The sequence below is a fragment of the Drosophila persimilis genome, unplaced genomic scaffold (genome assembly GCF_003286085.1).
Source record: "Drosophila persimilis strain 14011-0111.01,24,50 unplaced genomic scaffold, DperRS2 tig00000431-arrow-pilon, whole genome shotgun sequence".
NCBI lineage: Eukaryota > Metazoa > Arthropoda > Insecta > Diptera > Drosophilidae > Drosophila > Drosophila persimilis.
Genome location: NW_020825312.1, coordinates 1,211,766 through 1,225,503, shown reverse-complemented (window position 1 = coordinate 1,225,503; position 13,738 = coordinate 1,211,766).

Below are 13,738 nucleotides of genomic sequence, written 5' to 3'. Positions count from 1 at the left end.
GTTGCCTCTGCCAGCTGTGTGCCTTAACGCCATGTGAGGATGAAGGATTAACAGTAACGAGGATGGGGATGTGGATGCGGATGGGGATAAGGACAACGACGAGGACGAGGATGAGAAGGACTCTACGTCAGCCAGCACCACAATGAGTGAACATTCTCAACTGCAGCTGCTGCTGTGGTCAGTGGGATGCCAGTGCCAGTGCATCTATTTTTTACGTGCAATGTCCAGTAAACACTTGAAGCTTAAGTATCTAAACTTTGAAAGGGGTTTACGAAGAAAGGGGTCAAGAAAACTTGCATGGACTGGTCGTTGTTTGGTTGGAAAACCTTTTCTTACCCAACCTGCTTAAAGTGCTAAATGAAGAAAATCCACTCTAAGCTCATTTAAAACCCTGCCTTGAAAGCGATAACCAGCTCACTTGGGTGGCCCTCCGAGGATATTATTATTTAATAAGCTGACAGCTGATTGAAACGCAGCGACGGGTTGGGGCACAGAAAAGGCCCTGGGAAGAGGTTATGGCCGAGGCGGTTATCAGGGGGATTTCCATTACCCACCAAAGTGTCTGGTCTAAGCTGCTTTCACACAGATACACACGCATGCTGGAAAGCAGACAAAGACACAGATGTACATCTGTGTGTGGGTGTGTTTGGGTGGCGGAATGTGGGTGTATGCAAGCAGTTGGCTGGCATGCAAAATGCCATGTAAATGACGCTAATTGTATTACAATTTGCTTGAATGCGTAAATGCAAGCAATGGCAAATGGCAAATTAGAAACCGCTTAGTTGGGGTATTCGTATCCCATGACCAAAACAATTGGGCTGCTTTGAGCTCAGTCGCTCCTGCAATCGTTCCTGGGACTCCCACACTCCATTCACTCCATGCACTCCATGCACTCCTTGCCTCCTGCCTCATGCAATTCTAATCATGTGATGGGCAACTCCGACGGTGAATTGGGAGACTATGCCCAGAATGTTCCTCAGGAATGATGATTACCTGCTAATCCAACTCAACTACGATGCAAATATCTCACTGAAACGGGCTCCTTGTTCCGTGGTTTCGTTCAGCTAATGGAATTATTGAAATATATATTCGTAGCCATTCAAGTACCTCGCCCCAAGATCAACTTAAAGAACGACAGCAGGCCTACAAAATGGCAAACGTCAGAGAGAATGCGAAGAAAAACGTGACAAATGCCCAGCAATTGTCTCCGCTCCCGCCAAGCATTTGGTCACCCAGCCCAAAGCTGATCTAACGGACCCGACAAGAGGAAGACTGTCATAGTTTATCACATTCTGTGCAGTGGGAAGCATTTTGTATTTCTCCGGCTACTTGCACTTTTTGTACCGCACACAGAAGCTGTCATATGTCCGCCTTTTGCTCCTTCGCCTCCTCCTCCTCCTCCTACTCGTCCTTCTACAGGTCCATCTCCAGACATTGTGATATACGTTTTGCCAGCCCAACTGTCATCTTTTGTGACAATGTCGGGGTATAATAGTGGGGTGGGGTAACGTGAGGTGGTGGTACGAAGAGGCTGCGGCACTGGGAAAATGCTAGCTCACTTGGATCGTCTGGATTAGCTGGATGCTGTGGTGGTAAACCTGCACCAGAGGCTGCCAGAAAAGAGAGGAAGGCTAAAAAAAATGTGGACCAGGAGAGAAATAACGTAGCAATAGAGCAAAATGGAATTCAAGTGTTGCAGTTGCTTTGCCATCGGCAACCAGCATCAGGCATTGGCATTGTTGCTGGGGTTGGGCCATCGAGCAACAATGTTTCAATTGTCCAAGAAAATATTTATCAACCTGAAAATTGATTAAAGAGATTGCCAGGAAAGAAAGGAGTAGCAGTACCAGGGAATAAAAATTTAAATGAATGGCTGGTATGGTAAAACAGCATGGAACAGACGCATAGGATATGTAACATAAGATATATGTAAATCAATTATAAATCGATCATATTCCATATATATTTCTTCATTTTAGAACCATCTAACAAAACAATTAAAATATGGTAAACGTTCTTTAATTGAGGCTCCCTAAAATTTAAACCGAATATAGATTAATCTTCTTCTGTGACATTAATTCAGTCTATATCTTCCGGAAGCTCTGAGCAGAATTGAGTGGATTACTCACATAGGGATCTTGTAAGTTTTATTATTCTATTAGTAGTAGTTTAAATATTCAACAATCAGCCAACTCTCTCCTTCTGGCTATCTAACCTTCTCTATCCTTTTCCATATCTAATTCTCGCTCTTTGTTTCTACTGTGATTACACTTTTGCCTGAAGCCCAGGTCATATGACCGGTGTAAAAACACCGGTATGAAAACGAAAAATCCACTATTAGAATTAAAATTATTTGATAGTTAAAGATAAGATAATAAGAAATTTATTGCATGATATGAGAGGAATGGCAAACAAAACGACGGGGAATGTTGTGAGTTGCTGCGGTGACCGCAACTCTTTATTTATACCCGATACTTAGTCAGTATGGCTCTCCTCCACACTAACATTGCACGACACGACAACGAGGGCGTGCGAGAGAGACAGAAAATCAGTCTGAGCGTGTCGTCGGGCGCTGCGTAGCGACTGCTTTCTTACTTTTGGCTATAATAATAATCCGATCCGATCCAGATTCGGCAATCTGATAGATATGGTAATTTTCTCGTATCTTCAATATTGTTGCCACCGATTTTCGTCCTTTGCGGGGGCAGAAAGGGGTGGGCCGAAATTTTAAAATATACGTGTAATAGTGACATATTTCAGAAGTTTGGATACAAAATGTCGTTGCTCTAGCTCTTACAGTCTTTGAGCACTAGGCGCTCATAGGGACGGACTGACGGACGGGCAGACAGGGCTCAATGGACTCGGCTATCGATGCTGATCAAGAATATATGTACTTTATGGGATCGGAAACGATTCCTTTTGGACGTTACACACAACCATTTTCACCACAAATCTCCTATACTCATTTTGAGTATTGGGTATAAAAATGGTTTAGATATAAGACTGTGTTTCGCTCGCCCGATGGATGTGCAGAGGACTCTTAGATGTACTTGATCAGATGGGAATATTCCACATAAATCCAGGTAGAGATGGATACAAAATCGATTATCATCATGAACTGCAACCTAAATAATCACACCGAATCACAGCGTTCCTTAATTATATTATCAAGTATCTAATTATGTTAATATTTGCTGGACATGAAAGTTTGACACTTCAGCAGCGGTGCTGAGCACATCTGGGACCAGAATCAAGTGGATTCACTGAAGTGTTGCGTGTGTGTCAGCATGCAACAAACAACAAGATTATTAAATGAACAACTTTGGCAAACAACTCTTGGAACGAGAAAACATCATTTTACAATATGTTGTTGTTTGTAAAGACTGTCTATGGGTATTTTCCCAGTCATGATTTAAATTTATTGGCAAGGCTGTAACACAAATTCGACCACTGCAAAGTTTTGCAAATTATTAGCAAATCAATATGACAACTTTTCGATGTGACAACTTTCTGACAGCTACTGTCAATTATAAAATATACCAGTTTGAGTTATCAGAAATAGTGGATTATAAAACGTGTTGGGTTTTGATGTCTTTGAGTAATTGCAGCGACTGCATATGGCTGAAACGTATCCAAATTAAATGTTTATGCCACTGGCAATGTGTCATATTCACCCGACCATGCGAAACGTGGCCCGATTGATGGCCAAAAAATAATGATATTGAAAGTCGATACTTTATGTGGAGTTTATGGGCCTGTAGGGCGTTGACAGTCGATTGTTTTCTAGCTCAGAGACACGCGCCAAAACCAGACATAAATAAATTTGAACACAGAATTATACCATTTGACTGTGGGACATATTTTTATTACTCGAATTTAGAATTCCACTATTTCCATGACTATTATTGCGGTCGTAAATTCTGCGGCGGACCACAACTGCTAGTATATTACGTTTGCTGCATTAATGCTAAGTTATAGCCCCAAATGTCGAAGAACTTTTCGAATTCATTTCATTTTAATTAGTTTACTTTCATGATGCCACTCCCACTCCAACTCCCACTCGAGCCCTTTGTTCTTTCTTTTTCTGTGCGTCTGTGTGTGTATTTGTTTCCCTCTCGATTTTTATTCAACCCGTTTACCTAGGGGAAAAACGAGTGGAGCGAACTCTGCTTTCAATTGTTATTGTGGTGGGTAGACTCTACCATCATCTATGCATGGCCCGTAGAGGTTCGCCATTAGAGTTCGTCCTGGGAGCGCCGCTTGGGCCGTTCGGCCCTCTGCTACGAGTACGAGTATTTGCATAGGCAAGCAGTTTTCGTATGGGGATTGGGAATGGTGCACAAAGTTTGCATATTTACCCAGGACTGGGCTTTCGATAGTGTCTACGATTACTTGGTTTTTGTACCCCCTGGCTCTAGACATGAAGGGTTTAATGTATTGGCGACTATGTATGTAACAGGCAGAGGGAGTTGTTTTCTACCACAGCACTATCATCATATGCGGTCGATTCAGGAAAATTTGATAATATATTTAGTCATGAGCGAGGAGTAAATAGTCCGGCAACCGTGCCTAAAAACCCTCTTATTCACAAGGTAAACAGCCATACTTAGACTTATTTTCTTTGAGGTCTCAGAAGCTTCTTAGTGTAGATATTTTATCCTGCTTTGGCTCGAAGCTATATGGAGATATAATGTATAAAATGTGTGAGTATTGTAGTCACTGAATACCGAATATCGGGCATCTTGGAGTCGGAACGTTGACTTTAGCTTCGTATTTGTTTTATTTTATGGAAATCCGGATACCGTCTGCCAGCTCATACACAAAAATATTGGTTTTCTTGTGATTCTGTAAATATCCTTGAAGGTGGAACAATATTAAAATACTTTATCATAATGTTGTATTCATGAGAGAAGCCATGCTAAAGGTATGATAGGGAAATGAGAAGAAGGATCATTCTGGAAGCACACAGCGTTCAGCATTCTTTGACAGCTTTACTTTTCTTACATGGTTAATTCTTCCTCCTGTTAATTCCCAATACATATTCCAATGAATTTTCAAACTCTGTTTTCCAGTAGATGCCACAAGAGTTATATTCGGCTACTTAATTCCTCTGCAAGTCCATTCCAAATGCCTCACCCAACCAATTAAGGAGTTCCATTTCAGCTTGCGCAAAGGAAAAATGATATCCGACTTAACCCGAAAAGTCCATTAAAACACATGGAAATTCATTTTAGGCCAGTGTCCTAATGGCTCTCCCACACACGCACACGCAAACGCACACATACAGCGGGTCACACTTGGAGATGCGAAAATGTGCACAAAAGAACTGAAAGGAGAAATGGCATAAAAGGTGAGCACAACCAAAGCTCCTCAATTTACACTCGCACACCGAAGCAGACCGAAGCACACGCATTAGGCAGAGGTCCAAGGCAAATGAGAGAAAAAAACATTCACACGTGCGAAAATGTAACAATTTACAAAAGGATATGCCGAAAGGGACACACACTCGCACGCAGAGAAGGGAAAATTCTGAGAGAGAGTGAGAGAGAGCGGGAGGCTGTCGCACTGGAGATGGCCAGCATGGAAAACCTGTGTGTCCGTGATTTGATCAGGGGAAACGCTGGAAAGTCACGTCTCATGGAAATTAGTAACAAGAGAAGGCTCCTGCTTCTGCTCCTGCTCCTGCCCCTGCTCCTGCTCCTTTGACCTGCCCAAGGGGCATTTTGTACATTGATTTAAATTAAAGCTGAGCAAGTGTTAGACTTGTATTTCAAGCGATATTGTTCGAATATTCGTAGGGAGTAACCGATAAAGGGACGACTTAATCAACTGCCTTCATTGTCACTGTTTTCTCTTCCAAGTCATGACTCTCATGCACAGGGCATCCCTTATGCAGATGCGTTGCCTTGTTTAAATTTTCCCCTCATCCCTTTGACTGCTTTTCATTTTCATTTTCTTTTTCCTATTTTTCTTCATACTTTTGTATGTAAATGTTTGAGCTGTCTGCACGAGTGCCACGATGACGCAAAATTCCAGCCCCAACAACAACAACAACACCAATGACAAAAGGGGTCAGCAGTTCACACCGACATAATACAAACACAGCCATACACACAAAGGCACACACACAATATGCCTGCATTAATATGCAAATATTTAAGAGAGCACATTTTTGACTTGGCTCCGGCTCCGGCTCCGGCTCCAGCTCCGCCTCCATCTCACCTTTGCACTGACCCTGAACGGAATTCAGCGGGATCCTCCAGAGTTTGCATAGAGATTGTGTTCGCCATTGTTTTCCGAAGGGGAATCTCTTTTGATAAATAAAATACAAATTTGCATTTACTTAATTTGGCTAACATGCTTGGGATCAGATGGATGCTTTCGATGTGGTTTAGGCGTTTGGAAGATTGACGATTTTCATTGGAAATAAATTGAATAAATTCTTCGGCAAACAAACGAATGAAATAATTGAAGCAACACAGAACTAAATCCTAAAATAATCTTTTAAGAGTAATTATCAGAGATACCGAGACTAAGATACCCGAAAATGTGCTTTAATCCTACAATTGGGTCAAAAAGGACTGAAACAAACATCCTTTGAAGGTATTTCTGTATTCATGTGAACGGAGTACATTTAAAAACCTTATTGCTCGTTTTTCTTCTTCTTCCGCCTTCATGAGTTGGACCCGAACTATTTTTTGGTGACCTTATTAGCGGGCATGTGGCAATGGCAAACTCGTTTACCAAAGAGATATTGCTAATCGAGCAACAAAGTGGTATCGAAATGTGTTCAAGAAAAAGTAAGAAAAGTAAGAGAATGTGCAGGAGAAGTCACTAATGCACTTGAACAGACCCCTGGCCGCTCGAGTCCTGGTCACGGCTAAAAGTCAAGTCTTGAATTGCAGAACCGGCACCAGCAACAGGATAATAGAAACTTGAAAGGTAGCTGCCTCTGAGCACGTCTGGGTCTGGGGTCTCGGGTCTGGGGTAAGGGGTCTGGAGTCTGTTTGAAGCGTGAAATCGATCAGCGTCTCCTTCAGAACCTCCTTCTCCAGCCGTGTGCTCACCTTCCCTCTCTGCGCCACTGGTTGGGTTTTGGCAGCCTCCATGTCAGAGGCAATTGAATTTGCTTTACCAGCAGTCAAACACCCCCTCCCTGGGACTGAAGGCGCTATTCCTCTATTCCGCTATTCCGATGGCAGCTCCACTTTGCTCCTAACTGCACATTAAACGGCTTGATTGCAGCAGCGCCACTTCATTCCATTCAACTTTGAGTACAATTTCTCACACTGTAATCAATGGGCTTTCTTCGGATCTTCTCTCCCGTACTTTCGCCTCGTTGGTTCTCTTTGTTTGTTTTCCCTTTGCTTCTTTTGTTGTCCCCTTGTCTACGACATGGGGAAATCTAATTATCCTGGGAAATAATATTGTTTCGTTTGGCTTTGTTTGCTGGCACTGGGACTCTTTCAGTAATTGTACTCGCAATTGACTCGAATTTTCCTTTTTTGTTTTTATTCGACGGATGTGGACAATCTATTGAAAGGCTTGAAATCCCAAGAGAAACAGGGGATTTATTAGGCAATCTTTCATCTGTAATCTAAAGATAAAGAATGTAAATAACCAACCGAAATATGGAGGGCAAATATTTTACAAGGTCCCATTGATACTGTTTTATACAAATTGTTTTGTATGAACTATTAAAAACTATTTTCCATCAGCAAACAAAAAGCAAGAACCACCACAGTTGTCTGTAGGGAGAAAAACGTGCCATCACTTCTGGTTGAATAGCAGAATAAGCCGCCTGTCTATGCAGGGAAAGCCATGCCAAAAAAAGACTCCACAGAAATATTTTCACATATATCTCGCTTATGGTTAGAGGCTCAAGAAATGCCAGAGGAGCAAGGAGTTTTTTTCAGCTTCTCAGAGATTCACATTCGCACACTTGTCGCTCATAACTTCATAGTAATGCAATTTGCGTGGCAAGGTGCAAAAAAGTGGCCAACAAAACAGAAATAGAAAATACTCTTCTCCTCTCTCATCTCGCTTTGCAATTTTTTCTTATTTTTTTGTGGCTAGGTCAAATGCAATTTGAACGGTGAAATTTTGTGCGAAGCTAAAAAGAAATGGCTGGAAATGTGCTGAAAAGGAGGCGACGAAACGGCAAAAGAAAAACGGAACCGCATTTGAGCCCTTTTTATCGAGCAGAAAGTAGTGCAGGCACACACAGAGAGCGAGAGCAAGAGATAGGGAGAGAAAGAGGAAGAACGAAACGGATTGAGAGAAAAAATAGACAGGGACAGCGCAGAGCTGGGCAAAATTTATATAGCCATGGAGATAGGAATGAAGATGGTACGGTACGGGTACGAGTAGCTGCAGTTTTCGGCTGTCGTTGCTGTTGTACAAAGTGGAAAATGTGGTTAAAAACCGCAATACGAAATAAATTACTTTTTCTGCTTTGAGCTGCAGTCCGAGACTTTGGCTGCAGCTCCAGCTGTAGCTCCTGGTCCTCGCATTGGTCCTCGTACTGGTCCTGGTCCTGGGCCACTTGCCTGCGCCTTGCTTTCGTCCTCCTTCTTTTCTCTCACTCGCCATTGCAGCTTGAAATTGAAAGCTTCCGTTTGGCCCATGGAAAGACCATTTATCCACCCACCCAGTGGATACTGTACTGTACTCGCTTTACTGTACATTAGGCCGCTGTCCGCCATTGCTCGCTTCCGTTTTCCGCTAGACGCGCTCCCATTGTCTCACTGCCCTTTGCGCTCTGCGTCTCCTCACAAAAGGCGACCCAAATTTTGGTCAACTTAAAGTTCGCTTAAAGGCAGCCATAGCCATTTCCCTTTCCCCGGCCTATTTGTCAGCCATCCCCTTGCTGTTGCCTAATTTGAGTTATGACCCTCAAAGAGTGATTAAACTGGTTTGCAATTGTTGTCTTAGCGCCCGGGTCGGGTCGGTTCGGGTCGGGTCGTCCTCTTGGCAGACACATATGCTGTACTTGCAGAGGGGTTCAAGTGTTGGGTGGCTCAGGAAATCTCCGTTCAGTTGGCCCAGCAAGATACTTGTTTACCCCAGTAACCAGCCGTCAATAATCTCATCTCAAGTTAAAGAACGTTTATTGAATTGTTTTTGATGCAGCGACAATTAGCATTCCTTTGTGCTGCCTCGTGGCACCTTCCAGAATGGCTGGAAAACTAGATGAAACTAGTTTTCGAAAGAACATTTCAAGCGACACAAAGAGAACAATGGCATTTGTGTTAGTTGTGAGGGAAAGTCGCATTAAAGCAAAAGAGCGCTAAGTGGGCAACTACATACAATTACAATTACAGTATTACAGTTCTTGGACCTGAGTCCGGGTCCGCGTCCCCTGACCTGATCCCGGCTCCTAGCTCTTTGCGTTGAGTCGACAGTTTTCTATGACAATTGTTGGCCGGTCAGCCATTGTTGGGGCAAACTCGGAATACGGAGAATAAGGAGGAGACAGAGCAGAGCAGAGCAGAGCAGAGGAGCAGAAGTTGGGACAGTTGCCATTTATTTGCCGTTTGCATTCAACGAGTCTGATGAATGGCCATTTGAAGTAAGCGCAGCGCTCGCCGAGATTACCTTAAGTATGCGGCAATTGCACAAGCAGCTTAAGGACATCGTCCTGGAGCAGGAGTCGCCGCTGGCGATGGTGATAAAATAAAGTGCGCCTCACTCACCCGTTATTTATGCCATGGGAGGAGCTGAATTTATGGCCTACAAACAAAAGACATCTCCAGCTGCCAGGGTGCTAAGAAAACTATGCGCCACCGAACTTGAACAGCCACTAAATAAACGCAAATTGATGATGCGTGAAAGAGCCAAGTTGACAATTTTAAAACTGTATCGAAAGACAGAGAGAGAGAGAGAGAGAGAGAGAGAGATAGAGAGAGGGGAACGACAGGGTTTTATGGCCCAAATTTCGAGTTATCACTATCCAGTTTTTCGCTCTTTATAAATCACATTTATCATAATCGAAAATTTGCTAAGCAGACAGATGCTGGCTGGGGTGGGAACTGGAATCTGGGAAACAGCATCCATCGGCTTCCATTTGTTTCCATTTTGTGTTAACGTCAGCAGGTCGGGCGCTTTGGAACAATGAAGACACGGAATCCGAACACTGAATCGGTATCTGGAGCTGTAGCTGTAGCTGGAGCTGAAAATCAGAAGGAGGCTGAAGGCAAAGTTGGTGCAGGCAACGCACAAAAGTAGGCAGCGGAAGTGCAAGTGCCGTTGTATTGACATTTCCGCTTCGCAGCGCTTTTTGGCCACATGGCAACGACAACGGCCAAAGATGGGGGAGGGGGAGGGTAAGGGGAAGGGGAAGGGGAAAGGAAGTGGCATGTCAGCCTGCAAAAACTTTTGCTCCGCTTGGCAGTTTTCTCGCACTCGAGAGCCTCTTTCCAGCTCCATAACAAAAAGAACAGCACTACGAATACACAAAATGGAGACAACTCCAGTTTGCTTAATATTTCAGATAAATCATTGTTCGGGGACTTTGTGTGCAGTAAATTATTTGGTAAATTACTTGGGGAGTATTGGGATCAATGAAAAAGAAGTGACGGCCTAGGAGAAGTTCGATTTCTGCAAGCCTCCAACCCGAACGTCCAACAAAATGATGAAAACCATACTATACACCTTTTAGCATTCCAGTTTGAACTAAGCGCTTTCCTAACTATTCATTCTTCACGAAATTATACCAAGAAACTGTTCTGATTTTCCCTCAATCAATGACAAAAAGAAAACAGCAGCAAATGAATGTTCATTGTTTGACTTCATAGAGAGCCTGAGACAGAGGGGAGAGACAGAGAGTTTGTGCAACTACTTACGGCTGGCAATGTGATTGTTGTTTGAGCCCGGGCCTGTTGGGGGATTACAGAGTTATTTTACAGGACAATGCGAGGAAATGGCAGAGCAGGGCAGAGCAGGGCAGGGCTGGGTGGCATTATCTAGCGCGTTGCTCTGCCCAGACATTCGAGTGCAGCTGAGTAGTATCTCGGTATCTATCTATATTTGTGCATCTACATCTTTAGTTCCTCGGAATAGCTGGTTGGCTGACTGTTGCTGGTGCTGGTGCCGTGCCTCGGTGCCCCTGTGCCTGGGCTGCCAGAGATGACTGCTGTTGTCTCTGCTCTTGACCAGCTCGGTTTGCTGTTTTGTTTGTGAATTTGCGCATCACGTGGCACTGACTAAACAATGGGCATGCCAGCAGCCAAGTAGTCCAAATGGCAGCTGTCTGGAGCCTCTGTCCGGGGCGTATTACCGACCGTCCCAACTATCCCCATCAACCCATTTATTTCGTCAGAAATTTTCGCTCTTCGCTTGGCGACAACGTTTTGTTGCTGTGGCTGTAACTGTTGTTTTTGTGCTGCTTTCGTATTGCTTAATTAAAAAGTCATCATAATTTTGTGCTGCAGCTGCCGACGACAACGACAACGTCGACGCAGACTTTGTTGTAATTTTCTAAAGCTAATAAAATTGCTTTGTAGCTGAAGTGGAAATAAAGCATTTTAAGTGCTTTGGCGCTTATCGCCGACGAAGCAGTTTCCAAATTGAACTCAATGCACTTAGGCACAGAAAAGCACAGTAAGACACAGCATAGGCATTCAAGGCGGTACCGCCGACAAAAGTTAAAGGACTTGTTTAAAATTTTATGACATTTTTATACTTGGGGGGGCCCAGACAAGAAGGGCACACAAGACAAGGCAGGGCCGGGCTGGGCAAGGAAGGACGGGCCATTAAAATGTTTTAAAGCAACATTTAAGCACTTAACTTGATATCTTCGTATCTTTGGATCTTCATCTATGTGAGCAAAGCCGCCCAAAGAAAGTTATTCCACAGCCGTATATCAAAACTGGAAGAGCACCAAAAAAAGGAGACCGTGTTGTTTGCATTTCCAACAATTAACTGGCTCGAGGGAAGCTCATGTAATCCCTGGGATTGAAACTTTTAAAATTGCTCAATTGTCTGTGGAAAATGTGGAAAATGATGAAATAATAAAGTCTTTAATTCAAGTGTTCGTATAATAAAAGTGCTGAAGGTACCTGAAATAAAGGGAATGAATAAAATACAGCTCCCACTTGATAAGAACTGACAAGCGATGCATCAGTGAGCTCTCTTTTAGTTTTGCGAGTATAAACTTTGAAGCCGCTAATGAAGACACGCTTTCTTTCCACATTTGGCACTTCCTTTGGGCCAAAAATTCATGAAAAATTTAATTATATGGAAAAGTTTCCCCAACAACACCTAGCAGACACCAGACCACAGATCCCAAATACCTCTCAGACCTCTCAGCCCAGATATTACATGAAAAATGTGCAGTGCAATCTAATTGAAGTTACTGCAGTGCAGCTGAGGCGGCAGCCACAGTCGAACTCGATGTGGGGGAAACTCCATGCAGCACATGCCATAATGCCCTGCCAGCAGGTATGTGGGACCCACCTGGCGTATGCGTAATAATATTTTGCATCTCCCCACGTATTTTGCATAATTTCCACTTCCATTGCTAAACTTTTCGCTGCACAAACAGTGCGGATGCGGTAAAAATAGGAATGCGAAAGAGCGTGCACGCCGAAAAAGAAAAAGTAGCAGGAAAAGAAAAAGAAAAGGGAAGAAGCCAAGTTGCCAAACAGAAAATTAAATTTCAACTAATATACATTTTTTAAGCACCTCACAATTGCAACAAATTACGAAGAGACGAGGAGGGAGCCAGGACTTGAAGTCCAAAGACATTTGGCACTTAAGCAGCTTTCAGCGAGCCCATTGTTCCTTCTGAATTTGACTTTTGCTGCGTCCCCGCCACATGTTGAGTGGCACAAAATTGTGTCAACTCGCTCAGCGGGCGGTGGAGGTGGAGCGGTATGGCTGGTGGAATGCCACGCGTAGCAGGAAATTTGCATAAATTAAAGTGCGCAGAGTCAGCGCTGCCACAGTTGCAAGAACACGGCCAACAATTTCTAGTGGCATTTACAGCGGAAAAGAAAACTCCCATAAGTTTTTTAGACTTGGGTAGCAATTTTATGAGCAAGCGCTCACTTGTTGCATCTGCGGCAGTCCTCGTACTGATTCCTCCGAATGTAAAATCTTTTAAAATTAAGCCGGACCAATGGATAAATCCCATCTTAAATTGTCTTAAAGTGTTCCCACCCAATTCACAATTTAAACGTTTCATTCACATGCTCACCTATTGATGTACACAATCTTTTTATCGCCAACAAACTATCGGTACAAACTTTGCGCACTTTCCCGCAACGTAGTCTTTATGCAAACAGAAAACTTTATCTGCATTTTCTTTAAGCAAAATGAAGCGTGCTGAGAGCTTAAAAGAGAATGGAGAAAAACCGCAAAAGCGGTTATCCTTTCCCAACTTTGGTTTTGCACATTAAGCTTTTTTCTCATGAAATAATATTTAAAAAAGCAACAGGCCATGGAAAATGAGCATGTGAAAGAATTTCTGAAGGAAAGCCAACAAAAATATTATGAAAGAGAAATGAGAATCTGCTCAGATTTTTGGGCATGGCATAATTGATGGCAGGAAAGTCTCTGTTCAGGCTGTTCAGGAATGCAAAACTGATTTAAATTTAAAATTAAAATAAATAAATATGTATAAATTCAAGTAGAGGTTTCATTCATTTAATTACATTCGCTGAATTCAATACGCTTTGCAGTTAATGCAACAACAAGAAAAAGGGGAAAGGGATAATTGATTTTTAAAGAAAAATGA